The 14,158-nt window shown below is 48.4% G+C and overlaps 1 protein-coding gene across 5 annotated transcripts in view; it reads left to right on the top strand.

The window, feature by feature from the left end:
- RAB11FIP4 (RAB11 family interacting protein 4) overlaps nt 1-14,158 on the top strand; it is a 196,450-nt gene that overhangs the window by 134,378 nt on the left and 47,914 nt on the right. Inside the window, exon 1 of one of the 5 annotated variants that reach the window (XM_083427522.1) lies at nt 3,397-3,556. The exons of 3 other annotated variants lie outside the window; for them this stretch is intronic. The gene's annotated coding sequence lies outside the window, so the exon portion shown is untranslated. Of the gene's footprint in view, nt 1-3,396; nt 3,557-14,158 lie in introns of those variants that run through there. One more of the 5 variants, XM_083427521.1, reaches the window with a different exon arrangement.

The raw sequence follows: 14,158 nt of genomic DNA, 5'->3' as shown, positions 1-14,158 counted from the left end.
AGCCAGTTTGAGAAACCAAAATTTGAAACTTTGCTTGTTTCAAAGAAACCATAGTTAAGGTTAGCCAAAGTTTGTTGGGTTCAGATGAAACAACAAACAGTGGCTAATCAAAAATGGAAACGAAAGCTTCCATAGTTGCACCATAAATGTGAACCCAGGGGGAGGCTAGAATTGTTCCTGTCATGATAAACTATGGCTTGTAACATTAAAATGCAACCATTGTTGTGGCCATGTGACTATATTAGCCAGTCATCTGCTTCCTATGTTTATGTATCCCTTTCCAATATAGATTCACAGACGCTTTCTTGTGCCTTTTAAAAGCAGCAAATATTCATGAAAATGTATTGGCCAAACAAAGAGAAAAGCAAATACAAAAGACCAAACCACACTTTTTCTATTGTGATAACTTCAAAATGCATATGCCACAGGTTTGTTTGTTTGTTTTAATGGTTGACTGAGTTAGTCCTCATTAAAGAATGACCATTTCTGCATAAAGAGGATGTAAAACTTATTTAAGATATCTGACGGCTATAGCCTGGCATTCTGTGTTCTTTTGATTTTCCAGACTACAGTGAAGCCTGTAAACTACCTCTGCTTTTTTTTCTTTTCCTAATTTGAACCCATTTGTGACTCAGTTTGTTTGACATGGACATTGTAACAAGGTGGCCACATTCCGGGAAATGCTTGTGTAAAAATTGGATACTTTCCCCAATAGTCCCACTTTCATTTCTTTATTCTCTTGCCTCCTGTTTGTTTGCTAGTATATATTTGTACAATAACGAAATACTGGCTTGCACAACAACATGTTGGTTTTCAAAAAAGGAAGTTACTGAAAGCAATTTCTGAAAGCAGAAGCACAGTAATATGACAGCTGTGAAGAGTGTTTGGGTTTATACCTTTCTTTCTTTCTTTCTTTCTTTCTTTCTCTCTCTCTCTCTCTCTCTCTCTCTCTCTCTCTTTCTCTCTTTCTCTTTCTTTCTTTCTTTCTGCAAGACCTTAGGAGCAACTCTGAATTCCATGGCAAGCCTTAAAGCAATATGGGTTTGGGGAGTGAAATTCAAACCAAAGATTAGAATAAAATATATGGTGTGGGTGTGACTCTTTTGATCAGTCTCAGCTTACATTAGGGAGAATTTGTTGAAGTTAATTCACAGACGGTATTGTACACCTTTACAGCTGTCTCAAATGTTTTCCACTATGACTTATTGGAGAGGGTCTGGCAAACATATTTGCGGTGCAAATATAAACATTTGTGCTGGTATTGGAAGATGATACACGCAGAGATGGTTCTTATCCTTAATGAACAAGTGTCGCTAAGTTCACAGTTAGCGTTACTTGAATATTTTTGAGGAAGGAAATTCAAACATTCTGTTAAAGGAACTATGTACAGTCGTACCTTGGATATTGAACGCCTTGGCTCCTGAACAAATCGGCTCCCAAATGATCAAAACCTGGATGTGATTGTTCCAGTTTCCAAACGTTCTTTTGGAAGCCGAACATCCGACACTTCCTGCAGCCAATCAGAAGCTGTGCTTTGGTTTCCAAACGTTTTGGAAGTTGAACGGACTTCTGGAACAGATTCCGTTTGACTTCCAAGGTACGACTGTATATGCCTGACTTTAGCAGCAAGACTGACTATATAGCTCACTCCTGGCAATCATCCCAAGATCTTATTCATGGTCAGTGATACCAATCTCTTTGGAGCAGTAATAGAAAAAAATGACCCATCAGTTAAGATTTATATAAGAGCAAAAGATCCGAGATTCTTTCTATAGGCTTTGGCATGCTTTTCACTGAACATCCATAATTTTCAAGGCTCCCAGCAATTCATTCTTGGCAAAAATTCCTGATGGTTATGACTGTTTCGTGTATCTGAATTTCCGTGTGTGGACTGGTGCAGGAAGGAAGAAGGGAAATGTCAGCTAGCCGTGAAACATGCATGAGAAACAGTTTCTAGTTATGTTATTGCTTTGGCATACTATTTCATCCTTTATTGAAAAACGCTAACCACCATCATCAATAAGAGAAGTTAGTGCAGGTTTTTCTGCCTTATTGGAGGATTGAGAATGCAGATGGGGCTCATTCCCTAGAGGGATGGGTAATGCAGAGGCCAAAGTTGAGATGGAAACAGCAGCTAGAATGCAGGTCTTTAGAGCAGAGCTTTCCAAACTGTGTGTCACTACACGTTAGTGTGTCGGCTGCAGTGTATAGGTGTGTCACACAAACTTTATCCATGCTCCTCCCAGGGCTGGAAAGGGGTTACCGTATTTTTCGCTCCATAAGACGCACCTGACCATAAGACGCACCTAGTTTTTAGAGGAGGAAAACAAGAAGAAAAAAAAAATCTGAACGAAACAGTGGATGTGTGATTTTTGTGGTTCATGCTATGGCCACAGACATGTGATTTGACGGTGAGTTTGGGGTAGCTCAATGCAAAAATCCTGAGAATCCTGAGAATCCATGTGGATCCGTGCTTTGTAACCACATTTTTGCGCCATTGCGGCCCCACAAAACAGTGGATGCGTGAATTTTTGCTCAGAAGCATGTTCCACTGAGGCCAGCTGGGCTCGTATGCTCGAATGCGGGAACTTGACCCCCAACGAAACTCAAGTTTCCGCGATGGGCGTAGTTTCTTGCTCTTTGCAGCAAGCCACGCATTCCCAACCACAGCCCCCACCCACCCCGCACCATCCCCATTGCTTGCATGCCACAGACCCCTGATGGAAGCTCTGCTAGCGGCTACCTCTAAAAGGTCGGTATAGTTAAAGCTATGGTTTTCCCAGTAGTGATGTATGGAAGTGAGAGCTGGACCATAAAGAAGGCTGATCACCGAAGAATTGATGCTTTTGAATTATGGTCCTGGAGGAGACTCTTGAGAGTCCCATGGACTGTAAGAAGATCAAACCTCTCCATTCTTCAGGAAATCAGCCCTGAGTGCTCACTGGAAGGACAGGTCCTGAAGCTGAGGCTCCAATGCTTTGGCCACCTCATGAGAAGAGAAGACTCCCTGGAAAAAACCCTGATGTTGGGAAAGATCCCAGCACAAGGAGAAGGGGACGACAGAGGACGAGATGGTTGGACAGTGTTCTCACTGCTACCAACATGAGTTTGACCAAGCTGCGGGAGGCAGTGGAAGACAGGAGTGCCTGGCGTGCTCTGGTCCATGGGGTCACTAAGTGTCGGATACGAGTAATCGACTAAACAACAATAACAACCTCTAAAAACTCTTGGCGCCGCCCACTTTCCCTTTTGGAATCTTCGCGCCCCCGCCCCGTTTTGATGCTGCCGAAAGGATACAATGAGGGGGCCGGGGCGCTTAGCAACAGCCTGCGGGGGGGGGGGGAGGCGTGGCTTCCGCGCTAACTGCCAACTGTTGCCCAAGGTGGGAGGCGGAGGGTTTGGCTGGCTCCTGAGCGCGGGGTGAGCGAGCGGCGAAGAAGGAGGAGCAGGAGAGAGGCCGGTCTTGCTCTCTCGCCCAGCTACGGCCGACGGGCTCCTTCCTCTTCCCGGCGGCTGGGGGGAGCGCAGGCATCGCCTGGATCCGCCGCTGAGCCAGGTAAGGGGAAAGGATGGAGGGGGAAGGAAGGAAATGAATTGGATGCTGCTGCAAAGAGACGCTGGACGGAAAGAAAGGAGCGGGGACTGGGGGGGGGTCTTTCCTTGCAAAGTTTTTTTTGGGGGGTCTAACAATTGCGGGGGGAGGGCTCTGCTTTCTTTGCAAGGGGGAACCCCCTTATGAAGCCTGGGGTGCGTCTCCAGTCCGGTTGGCCACTGCTTGGGGAATCAGTTGGCTTTAAGCAATCTGCTTCTTCCTAATGTCACCCCTCCTCTCCCCCCCCCCCGCGCAACCCCGTTTTCTTCTCCACGGAAGGGAGGAGTGGGCGATCGGCGGAATCGCTTCCTTGCCCGCCCCCCTCCTCTCTCCTTCTTCAACCCTCGTTCCTCCCCGGGAACCTCGAGATACCATCAAAGCGAAATTCTAGCAGGAGAGAGAGAGAGATTTCTTTGTTAGGTCTGGCAACGTCTACTTCTTTTTTTCCTTCTTCTTTTTTTTGCACTCTAGCGCGGGTTGGGAGCCCGTCCACTGCAGCAAGCAGGCAAGTAGATTATCCATATAATTCCCGCAGATTTCACGTTGTTTTTATTTTTAGGTCCTGGGATAACGGGCAAGGCTGGCTGGCTCGCTCCTCGGAGGAAGGGCAGTCGGGAGGCGGCGTGGGTGGGCGCTGGAGGGCGCAGGATCCATGACCTTTCCAGGTTGCGCGTTGCGGTGCGCGGGGCTGCTGCTGTTCCGCCGGAATCCCTGGGAAAGGACCAGGATCGAGGCGTACCCGGCGCATCAGCCTAGCCAGCTTGGTGCATTATGTTCTCTTGTCTCTCTCTCCCCCCCCTCACCCCCCCTCCACGAATGTCGGGCTTGTGAGAGCCGCAAGCCTGGATCCAGCGTCAGTGCTCTCTGTAAGATTTTGTCTTGGGGACCGATTCTGACGCAAGGAATCGGGAAATGAAAAATCAGATCGCTGGCTTCCTGTGATGCGCCTTTGATTACGCAAGCGTCTTACTGCCCAGTTTTGAGGAGATCTACGAATCGGTGTGCCGCACCGAAAAGCACAGCTGAGGCTATAAGCAACGTGGTGGCCTCCGGAGGTTGCTGGGACTACAAATCCCATCATCCCTGCCCATCCACCATTCTGTCCGGGGTTGATGGGAGTTGGGAGTCCAGGCAACATCTGGTTACCACGCAATGTGGCTAGATATCTCAGTTGGTGGAACATGAGACTCAGGGTTGCGGGTTTGGGCAAAAGACTCCTGCATTGCTGCGGGTTGGAGTAGATGACCCTTGTGGTCCCTTCCAGCTCAACGATTCTATGATCTGTGGGCAGGTAGCTGAGTTCAGGATGTTATGTTTTGTTGCTGCCAGTGGTTACATTTGTGCTCGGCATCCTGCAATGCGTTCCCAAGGAGTGTTTTGTTGATTAAGTCTTTCCCGATGAAAAATGAAAGACTTCTTGTTTGCATGTTTAGTGGCAATCTGGATAGTTGCCAGAGAGACCCCAGTAGTTTCTTCTAAAAGGTAAAGGTACCCCTGCCCGTACGGGCCAGTCTTGACAGACTCTAGGGTTGTGCGCCCATCTCACTCAAAGAGGCCGGGGGCCAGCGCTGTCCGCAGACACTTCCGGGTCACGTGGCCAGCGTGACATCGCTGCTCTGGCAAGCCAGAGCCGAACACGGAAACGCCGTTTACCTTCCCGCTAGTAAGCGGTCCCTATTTATCTACTTGCACCCGGGAGTGCTTTCGAACTGCTAGGTTGGCAGGCGCTGGGACCGAGCAGCGGGAGCGCACCCCGCCACGGGGATTCAAACCGCCGACCTTTCGATCGGCAAGCCCTAGGCGCTGAGGCTTTTACCCACAGCGCCACCCGCATCTACATCACAGCAAATCATTTCTGTTGCAATACACACACAAAAACCCTCCATAAATTCCTGACTCATTTGCTTGTCACAGCAGCTCTGAGATAGACAGAGAGCAACATCACTAGGGATTCCCCCATGAATCTGGGTCGCCAAACTCAACACGGTAGCCCAGCATATTCCAGTGGCTTTTAATGGTGGATCTGCATCTTCATATCATGATGGGAGTGGTTTGTCATGGCTCCTTTGAGCAGAGAAATCTTTTGACTCCCAAAATGTGTCAACTATGCATGAAAGTGGATGGCAACCTCAGGACAGCTAAGTGAGATTGTAGTACTGCACAAACAAGCAGGGTGTGAAATTGTTTTTGCTGCTCTTATTCCCAAAACATCTGTTTCTGCAAGCTGAGGACTGCAATATTTTACCATCATGTTTGCCATTTGGCTGATCCGGCCAGGTCTGTGTTTTGCAGTTGCCGCCATATGGGTATTCTTGAGAAAGCAGAGTTTCTCAGCAATTCTATATACTTCCACTTAGAAGGGGTTTGTTTGGGTTTTTTTGCTAGTAGCGGAGAGAATCTGAAAAGTCTGGCCAACTTGTGGTTTAGCACTTTTTCGTGACTGCTCCTAAAAATGGAAAGTTTGATTCAATTTTCTGATATATTATGCCTTTACATTTTTTTAGGAAGTGGTGGTTCATAAATATTTGCAAAAAAATAAAGTTATAAGAAGCTGCTATGCTGAGTTGAGCTAGTGGCTGCAACTGCCTGTTGGGCGTGTTCAGTGCATCTCTGCTCTTCACTAAACTGTCCCAACACAAAAAAGTGTTAGATGCCTTTAGCTCTCCTTCTGTATAATCCACAGGTGCTGCCAGTAGACATTGCTGTCTTAAAACAATGTTGACATGGCGTACGTGGGGTGGACTAGTTTGGAATAGGTTTTTTAATTGTACTTCAGGGTACCCCCTGGATTCCTTGAGAGGTTGGGGTTCCCCACTGGCAGTGGCGTAGCGTGGGGGTGCAGGGGGGGCCGGGCACAGCATCTGGGGGCGCTCGCTCGCACTTGCAGCTCTCTGCCCCTACCTGGCTCACGGGTTAGGGGGCGCAAATTACTTGCCTTGCCCCGGGTGCTGACAACCCACGCTACGCCACTGCCCACTGGGAAGATAAGTGATGGCAGACATGCTTCTTTGAAGAAACCAACATTCAACCATTCTTGATTTTTCTGTCTAGTATCCTGCCGCTGGGTGTGCCCCAAGGAATTAAAACTATATTCCCCATGGGCAGTGTCCCAAATTAGCCAGGCACATTTTGTGACTGGTGCAACCAGTCTGGTAAGTTTCGCCATTTCTGCCTCTTCCATATGTTTTTGTATCCATTCTTCCTTTGCTGGGCCTGTTTTAATGTGTTGTCAACAGCTTTGAGATTTTTTCCTTTAAAATATAAAGTGGGGTAGAAATTGAAATGAACTTCATTGGGAGGAAATGGCTTCTAGACATTATGTGGTGGCAACTGTAACAAAGGTTTAAGGCGGCATTTGGCGATTAGCTTATATATCCAAGTTTCTAACACTGCCCATGGGTAATGATGAGAGCAAGGGGGAGAGGTGAAGTTTAACACCGCTGTGGGTTAAACCACAGAGCCTAGGACTTGCCAATCAGAAGGTTGGTGGTTCGAATCCCTGCGACGGGGTGAGCTCCCGTTGCTCGGTCCCTGCTCTTGCCAACTTAGCAGTTCGAAAGCACGTCAAAAGTGCAAGTAGATAAATAGGTACCGCTCCAGTGGGAAGGTAAATGGCGTTTCCATGCACTGCTCTGGTTCGCCAGAAGCGGCTTAGTCATGCTGGCCACATGACCCGGAAGCTGTACGCCAGCTCCCTCAGCCAGTAAAGCGAGATGAGCGCCGCAACCCCAGAGTCGTTTGCGGCTGGACCTAATGGTCAGGGGTCCCTTTACCTTTACATTTACTTGCTTCAGCTAACACAGCCTGGTGCCTTCCAGGTGTTGTTAGACTACAGTTCCCCATAGCGCCTGCCAGCATGATCAATGGTCTGCGATAAGGTGAATTATAGTCCACCAAAACTTGGAAGGCACCAGGTTGGGGAAAGCTGAGTAAGACTGTCCCCTGCCCATCACAGGACAACCAGCCACCAGCAGACAGAAGTGTGCACCAACTTGCCTCTCACTAACCCTTACCCAAAAAACAACCCCAAAGACCTTCCATTACTACTAACTGCCCTGTTGCAAGGAAAATCTGGTGCTGACTCATATGGTTGTTTTCCTTTAATAATAATAATAATAATAATAATAAATTTTATTTATACCCCGCCCTCCCCAGCCGAAGCTGGGCTCAGGGCGGCTAACAACAGTCAAAACAATCCAACATTCTAAAAACTTTTCACCATAAAATCAATCAAAAACAAATTGATGGCAACCAGCAAGCAAGACCCTGTGCAGATTGCCAGAGGAGGGGGTCAGGCTGTGCCCTGACCAAAGGCCTGGTGGAACAGCTCTGTCTTACAGGCCCTGCGGAAAGATGTCAAGTCCCGCAGGGCCCTAGTCTCTTGTGACAGAGCGTTCCACCAGATTGGTGCCACAGCCGAGAAAGCTCTGGCTCTAGTTGAGGCCAGCCTAACCTCCCTGAGGCCTGGGACCTTCAGGATGTTTTTATTTGCAGACCGTAGGGTTCTCTGTGGGGCATACCAGGAGAGGCGGTCCCGTAGGTACGAGGGTCCTAGGCCGTATAGGGCTTTCAAGGTTAAAACCAGCACCTTAAACCTGATCCTGTACTCCACCGGGAGCCAGTGCAGCTGGTATAGTACCGGATGAATGTGATCTCGCAGCGACGACCCCATAAGGAGTCTCGCTGCGGCATTCTGCACCCGCTGGAGTTTCTGGGTCAGTCTCAAGGGCAGCCCCACGTAGAGCGAGTTACAATAATCCAGTCTGGAGGTGACCGTTGCATGGATCACAGTGGCTAGGTCAGGGCGAGAGAGATAAGGAGCCAACTGCTTAGCTTGGCGGAGATGAAAAAAATGCCGCCTTTGTTATAGCTGTAATCTGTGCCTCCATAGAGAGGGAGGTATCGAAGATTACACCCAAACTCTTAACGGACGATGCTGGCACTAGTTGCACCCCCGCAAGAGATGGGAGTTGCCCCCTCAATCCCATATCGCCCCGTCCCAGCCAGAGGACCTCTGTCTTCGAAGGATTTAACTTCAACCGGCTCCCACGTAACCATCCAGCCACAGATTCCAGGCATCTGGTCAGTGTGTCTGGGGCCGAGTCAGGATGGCCATCCATCAACAGATAAAGTTGGGTGTCATCGGCATACTGATGGCAACCCAGCCCAAAACTCCGGACAAGCTGGGCGAGGGGGCGCATAAAGATGTTAAAAAGCATCGGAGAGAGAATCGCACCCTGAGGCACTCCACACACCAGGGAGTGGCGCGATGACAATTCCCCCCCAAGCGCCACCCTCTGTCCCCGACCAGAGAGAAATGAGCGCAGCCATTGAAGGACTGTGCCCTGGATCCTCACGTCGGCAAGGCGGTGGTCCAGGAGTTTGTGATCGACCATGTCGAAGGCTGCTGGCAGGTCTAGAAGAATCAGCAGCCCCGACCCGCCTCGATCCAGCTGCCTGCGGAGATCATCTGTTAGGGCGACCAGAGCCGTCTCGGTCCCATGACCAGCGCGGAAGCCGGACTGGAATGGATCGAGAGCCGATGTTTCATCCAGAAACCTACCAAGCTGTTCAGCAACCGCTCTCTCAATCACCTTACCCAGGAATGGAAGATTCGTAACCGGGCGGTAATTGGATAGATCTAAAGGATCTAATGATGTTTAGAGTGTGTTGTTCCTTTATCTATTGCATTTTGTGTATGTTGTAAGTCACTAGTCAACAAGCAGGACATCAATCTAATTGATCAAGCCCATCAGAGGTGACCAGCATTTGTATCGGCAGCCTGGTTGCTCCTCTGGTCCCAGAATCCTCTGTGTTGTGCAGGGATCCCTTGCATGCAACTCAATAGGAGATGGATTCCCCGAAACAAAGAGGGTTGAAGAATCTCCATGGTGTTGGTGAACGAAAGTTTATCTGTTGCTGCTCAGATACCTTGGGAACTTTCTGGCAGTTGTTAGACGTTAACCCATGTCTGTGGTGCAGCTTCCTGTTGTAATTCAAATGAAACACATCTCAGATTGAGCGTTGAAATGAGACGCTTTTGTTCCCCCGTCCTCCTCTCTCTTTTTTTAGTGGAAATATCACATTTCGCGAGAAGCTGCGAGAGTGTTATGTTTCTGCTCTTTTCCTTCTTTTTGCAAAAAACCTGGGCCTATTGTTCAAAGTGGAATTGCAGTACATTCCCTTAGGGAGGCTCAAGAGGCATGATTTGTTTTGGTTTGGGGTTTTTGCTTGCTTGTACCACTGTTGCTCATATTTGGGATCTAGAAATAATAACTGTCGCTCACAATCTGCCGGATCAGATTGGCTCACCATAACCCAGTGAGTTTTTACCTTCTCTAGTGACATATGCAGTGCCTTCCCCCCCCTAAAAAATGTTTAGGGGTATTTTCATTTTGATTCAAGAAAATCACCATTCGGGGAAAATCAAATCGGGAAAAATAAATACAGTAAACGGACAAAAGTGCAAATATTTGCAAAATGTTTAGGGGTATGCGTCCCCCCCATAAAAAGAGCACTGGACACATGCCATAGCTTTATTGCTTTACCAGCCATCCAGAACCTGTGGCTGATGCATGTTATAGTCTAAAACATCATGAGGGCACCAAGTTTAGGGAAGGCTGGTTTTAACCACCCAGATCTATTTTACTTCTACATGTATTTCCTGTTTTATCGACATATGCCTTGGACAACTCACTTAAACTTGCCCACTAGGCTATGTTCAAGGAAGCTGCCTCCAACATGGGCATGAAAATACTTTCAATTCCCATCTCCACAGGCTTTTTACATGCCAATACAGTGCTCAATTCTTCCTATCCATAGCTAAGATGCAATCAGAGCAACAAGGAATAAATGATTACTGGAGGGTGGAACATACCTCCTTGTATGTGTTGAACTGCTTTTGCCTTTCCTGGTGGGTTGGGTGGAGACTGTGAGGATGTTTTGTTGGCAGTTTGAATCCCTGCAATGGGGTGAGCTCCCGTTGCTCTGTCTCAGCTCCTGCCAACCTAGCAGTTTGAAAGCACACCAGTGCAAGTAGATAAATAGGTACCACTGTGGCAGGAAGGGGAACGGTGTTTTCATGTGCTCTGGTTTCCATCACGGTGTTCTGTTGTGCCAGAAGCGGTTTAGTCATGCTGGCCACATGACCCGGAAGGCTGTCTGTGGACTAACGCTGGCTCCCTTGGCTTGAAAATGAGATGAGCTCCGCAACCCCACAGTTGCCTTTGACTGGACTTAACTGTCTGGGGTCCTTTACCTTTAGACCCTTTAAACTACATCATCCATGCTTGCCAAACATGGATCATACAAATGGCACAGGGACCAGATTAGGAGCAGAATACATTTCTGGCAGGTGGGTTTCATAGAGCGAAGATGCAGAATGGACCTGAGGTTCTTTACCATGTTTCTCCAGTATGCTGTATTTTGACCCTCTTTGTTTGTTTAAACTATGCCCTGCACAGGTGTCTTCTGGCCAAAATAAAACAACAGAAATAATTCATGGAGCTTTTTTAAAAAAATCTAAATCATAGCAGCAGCATTCAGCCACAATGTTCACTTTGCAGTTACAGCTTTCATTCTCTCTGCAAAGCTTTAAGACCCGAAGAGCTCTGAGCCTCTGGAGCAGCTATGGTCAAGGACCTGTTCCCCACTATGCAGTCGTACCTTGGATCTCAAACGCCTTGGCTCCCAAACAAATTGGCTCCCAAACAACTGAAACCCGAAAGTGAGTGTTCCGGTTTTGGAATGATTTTCAGAAGCCAAACACCCAGCGCAGCTTCCGATTGGCTGCAGGAGCATCCTTCAGCCAATAAGAAGCCACACCTTGGTTTTTGAATGGTTCCAGGAGTCGAATGGACTCCTGGAACACATTCTGTTTGAGAACCATGGTACAACTGTAGTTGTCTTTCTCTGCTATGGCATGGACACCTGGAGGAGGCTTGCTGTGGAGAACATTGCCCACAACTGGGCTTATATGGGAGCTGGCTTTCTCTGAAGCATGTTGGTCCCAAGTCATAAAGAGCTTTCAAAGCAAGAGCCAGCCCTTAGAATTGAAGCCGGAAGGCTGGCTCATAACCAATGTCTACAAGAAAGAGGGGATATGTTCTGTCTCTCCTGAGAGGTGGGTAGCCATATTCTAATAGGCTCTATGTAGTCAGATCATGCTTGGTTGCTTCAGTGAGTTTGAAAATTCATGGCATAAATCCAGTAGATGTTGCTTGTTCCTTAGTCAGCTGGCTAGTTCAGCTAATTATTAACCTGAGGTCAGACCTGGGAGGTCAGTTGAATTGCGGATATTTCTCTGACTGCTTCAGTCTCTCCCCTTATGTGATCTTTCCTGTATATCTGCTCTTACAGTCATGACAGATCAAATTAGACGTGAGGGTGGCAACCTATGTTTGGAAACATTTCTGCCCGAATCATGTATAGTGGGATCTGATTCTTCATATCCAAAAGAGGCACAGGTTGAAGGGAACCAAAACCTTTGACTGCACTTGCTTCCAGGGTCTTCTAGCCCAGCTGTGCTGATTTCTGGCATTGGATCTAGGCTTGGAGAAAAGAGTTTGAGCAGCAGAGACCACAGAGAGATAAGATGGAGAAGGGTTGGCTCTCTTTAAATCTGACTCTCCACTTCACTGCAGTTGTCTTCCGTGGTCACTTATAATTTACCGTATTTTGTGCCCCATAGGATGCACCGGCCCATAGGACGCACCTAGTTTTTTGGGGGGGAAATAAAGAAAAAAAATTATTTCTCCCCCAGGTGCGGGGCTGGAAGAACTAGGTCGGGGAACAGCGGGAAGGCGCGCTCCGCCTCCCCGCTGTCCCCCGAGCTTGTGGGGCTGGCGATGGGGAGAAGTGTGCTGAGCCCAGGACTGGAGGCAGCTCTGCGCAGCCATCAGGAACCGGGCGGGACTTCGCGCCCCGCTCCCGATGGCCGTGCAGAGCTGCGCTGAGCCCGGGACTGCAGGCAGCTCTGCGCAACCCTCGGAGCCGGTCTCCTGAGGGTTGCGCAGAGCTTCGTGAAGCCTGGAGAGCGAGAGGGGTCAGTGTGCACTGACCCCTCTTGCTCTCCTGGCTTCAGCGAAAGCCTGCATTCGCCCCATAGGACGCACACACATTTCCCCTTCATTTTTGGAGGGGAAAATGTGCGTCCTATAGGGCGAAAAATACGGTAACTGCTGGTGTTACACCAATGCTGACCCTTGATTCAGCATTCGCAGTTACTAGAGCTATGAGAGACCTGAGAGAAGTATCATAGTGGATACATATTTCAAGAAAGTCCAAGATACTGTGGGACCTCTGGATGCGAACTGGATCCGTTCCGGAGCCCCGTTCGCATCCTGAGTAGAACGTAACACGCGACTGCGCATCTTTGCATGTCACATTTTGCTGCTTCCGCACATGCGTGTGATGTCATTTTGAGCATCTGTGCATGCGCGAGTGGTGAAACCCGGAAGTAACACTCTCCGTTACTGCTGGGTCGTCGTGGAGCGCAACCCGAAAATACTTAACCTGAAGCTACTTCAACCCGAGGTATGACAGTAGTGCTAGAACAAGCTTGTGCAAAGTAACAAAAATTCACAAACAAATCTTAAAACATTGTATCCCACTTTTGAACAGAGAGAATCTGAGGTCAGTGGTGTAGCGTGGGTGTCAGCACCCGGGGCAAGGCAAGTAATTTGTGCCCCCTAACCCATGGATTTGCGCCCCCTAACCCGTGGATTTGCGCCCCCTAACCCTAACCCCCAGATGTTGCGCCCGGTGCGGCCAGCCCCCCCCTGCACCCCCCATGCTACGCCACTGCTTGTGGTGAAATGCTATGTAGAGTTCTTGCCCTGTTGTCTGCTCCAATAATTATGCATATTTGATGCAGACAGAATACTTACCTATGACTAGTTTTAACCGTGGTTTGTTGCCTTGCAGTGCAACCCTAGACATGTCTGTTCAGAAGAAAGCCCCACTGAGTTCAGTGAGACTTAGTCACAGGTAAATGTGAATAGTACAAGGTGCGACCGGAATGTTCAGTGAATGGTCACAGAAATTGAACAGCGAGAAATATTTGAACATACAATCGGCATCGGAAACCCACAAAATGCTCACAGTTGTATACAGAGATGAAGCTGTAACTCGAAAGACAGTGTATGAGTGGTTGAAGCATTTCCGTGAAGGGCGGCAAACCATCAAAGATGACCCTCAGTCTGGCAGACCGTCGACGGGCAGAACGGCGGCAAATGTCGACAGAGTTTGTGAGTTATTGATGCAAAATTGGCATTTGTCCATCCGAATGATGGCGGAAGAATTGCATATTCTGCGTGAAATCCTTACTGAGGTTACTGAGTTGTCCCACCCTCCACATTCTCCCAATCTGGCCCCACTGGATTTCTTCCTTTTTCCAAAACTGAAATCTGCACTGAAAGGGCACAGGTTTCCCAACATTTCATACTTCCAAGCTGGTGTGACGAGGGAACTGAAAGCAGTACGAAAAGACGACTTCTCCAGAAGTTTCCAACAGTTCTGCGGATGTTGTCAACGGTGCATTGTATCAGAGGGGGCCTACTTTGAAGG

Source organism: Podarcis tiliguerta (genome assembly GCF_965153285.1).
Source record: "Podarcis tiliguerta genome assembly, chromosome: 2".
NCBI lineage: Eukaryota > Metazoa > Chordata > Lepidosauria > Squamata > Lacertidae > Podarcis > Podarcis tiliguerta.
Note: the sequence above shows the minus strand (reverse complement) of the source record. Positions and strands in the feature narration are given on the sequence as shown.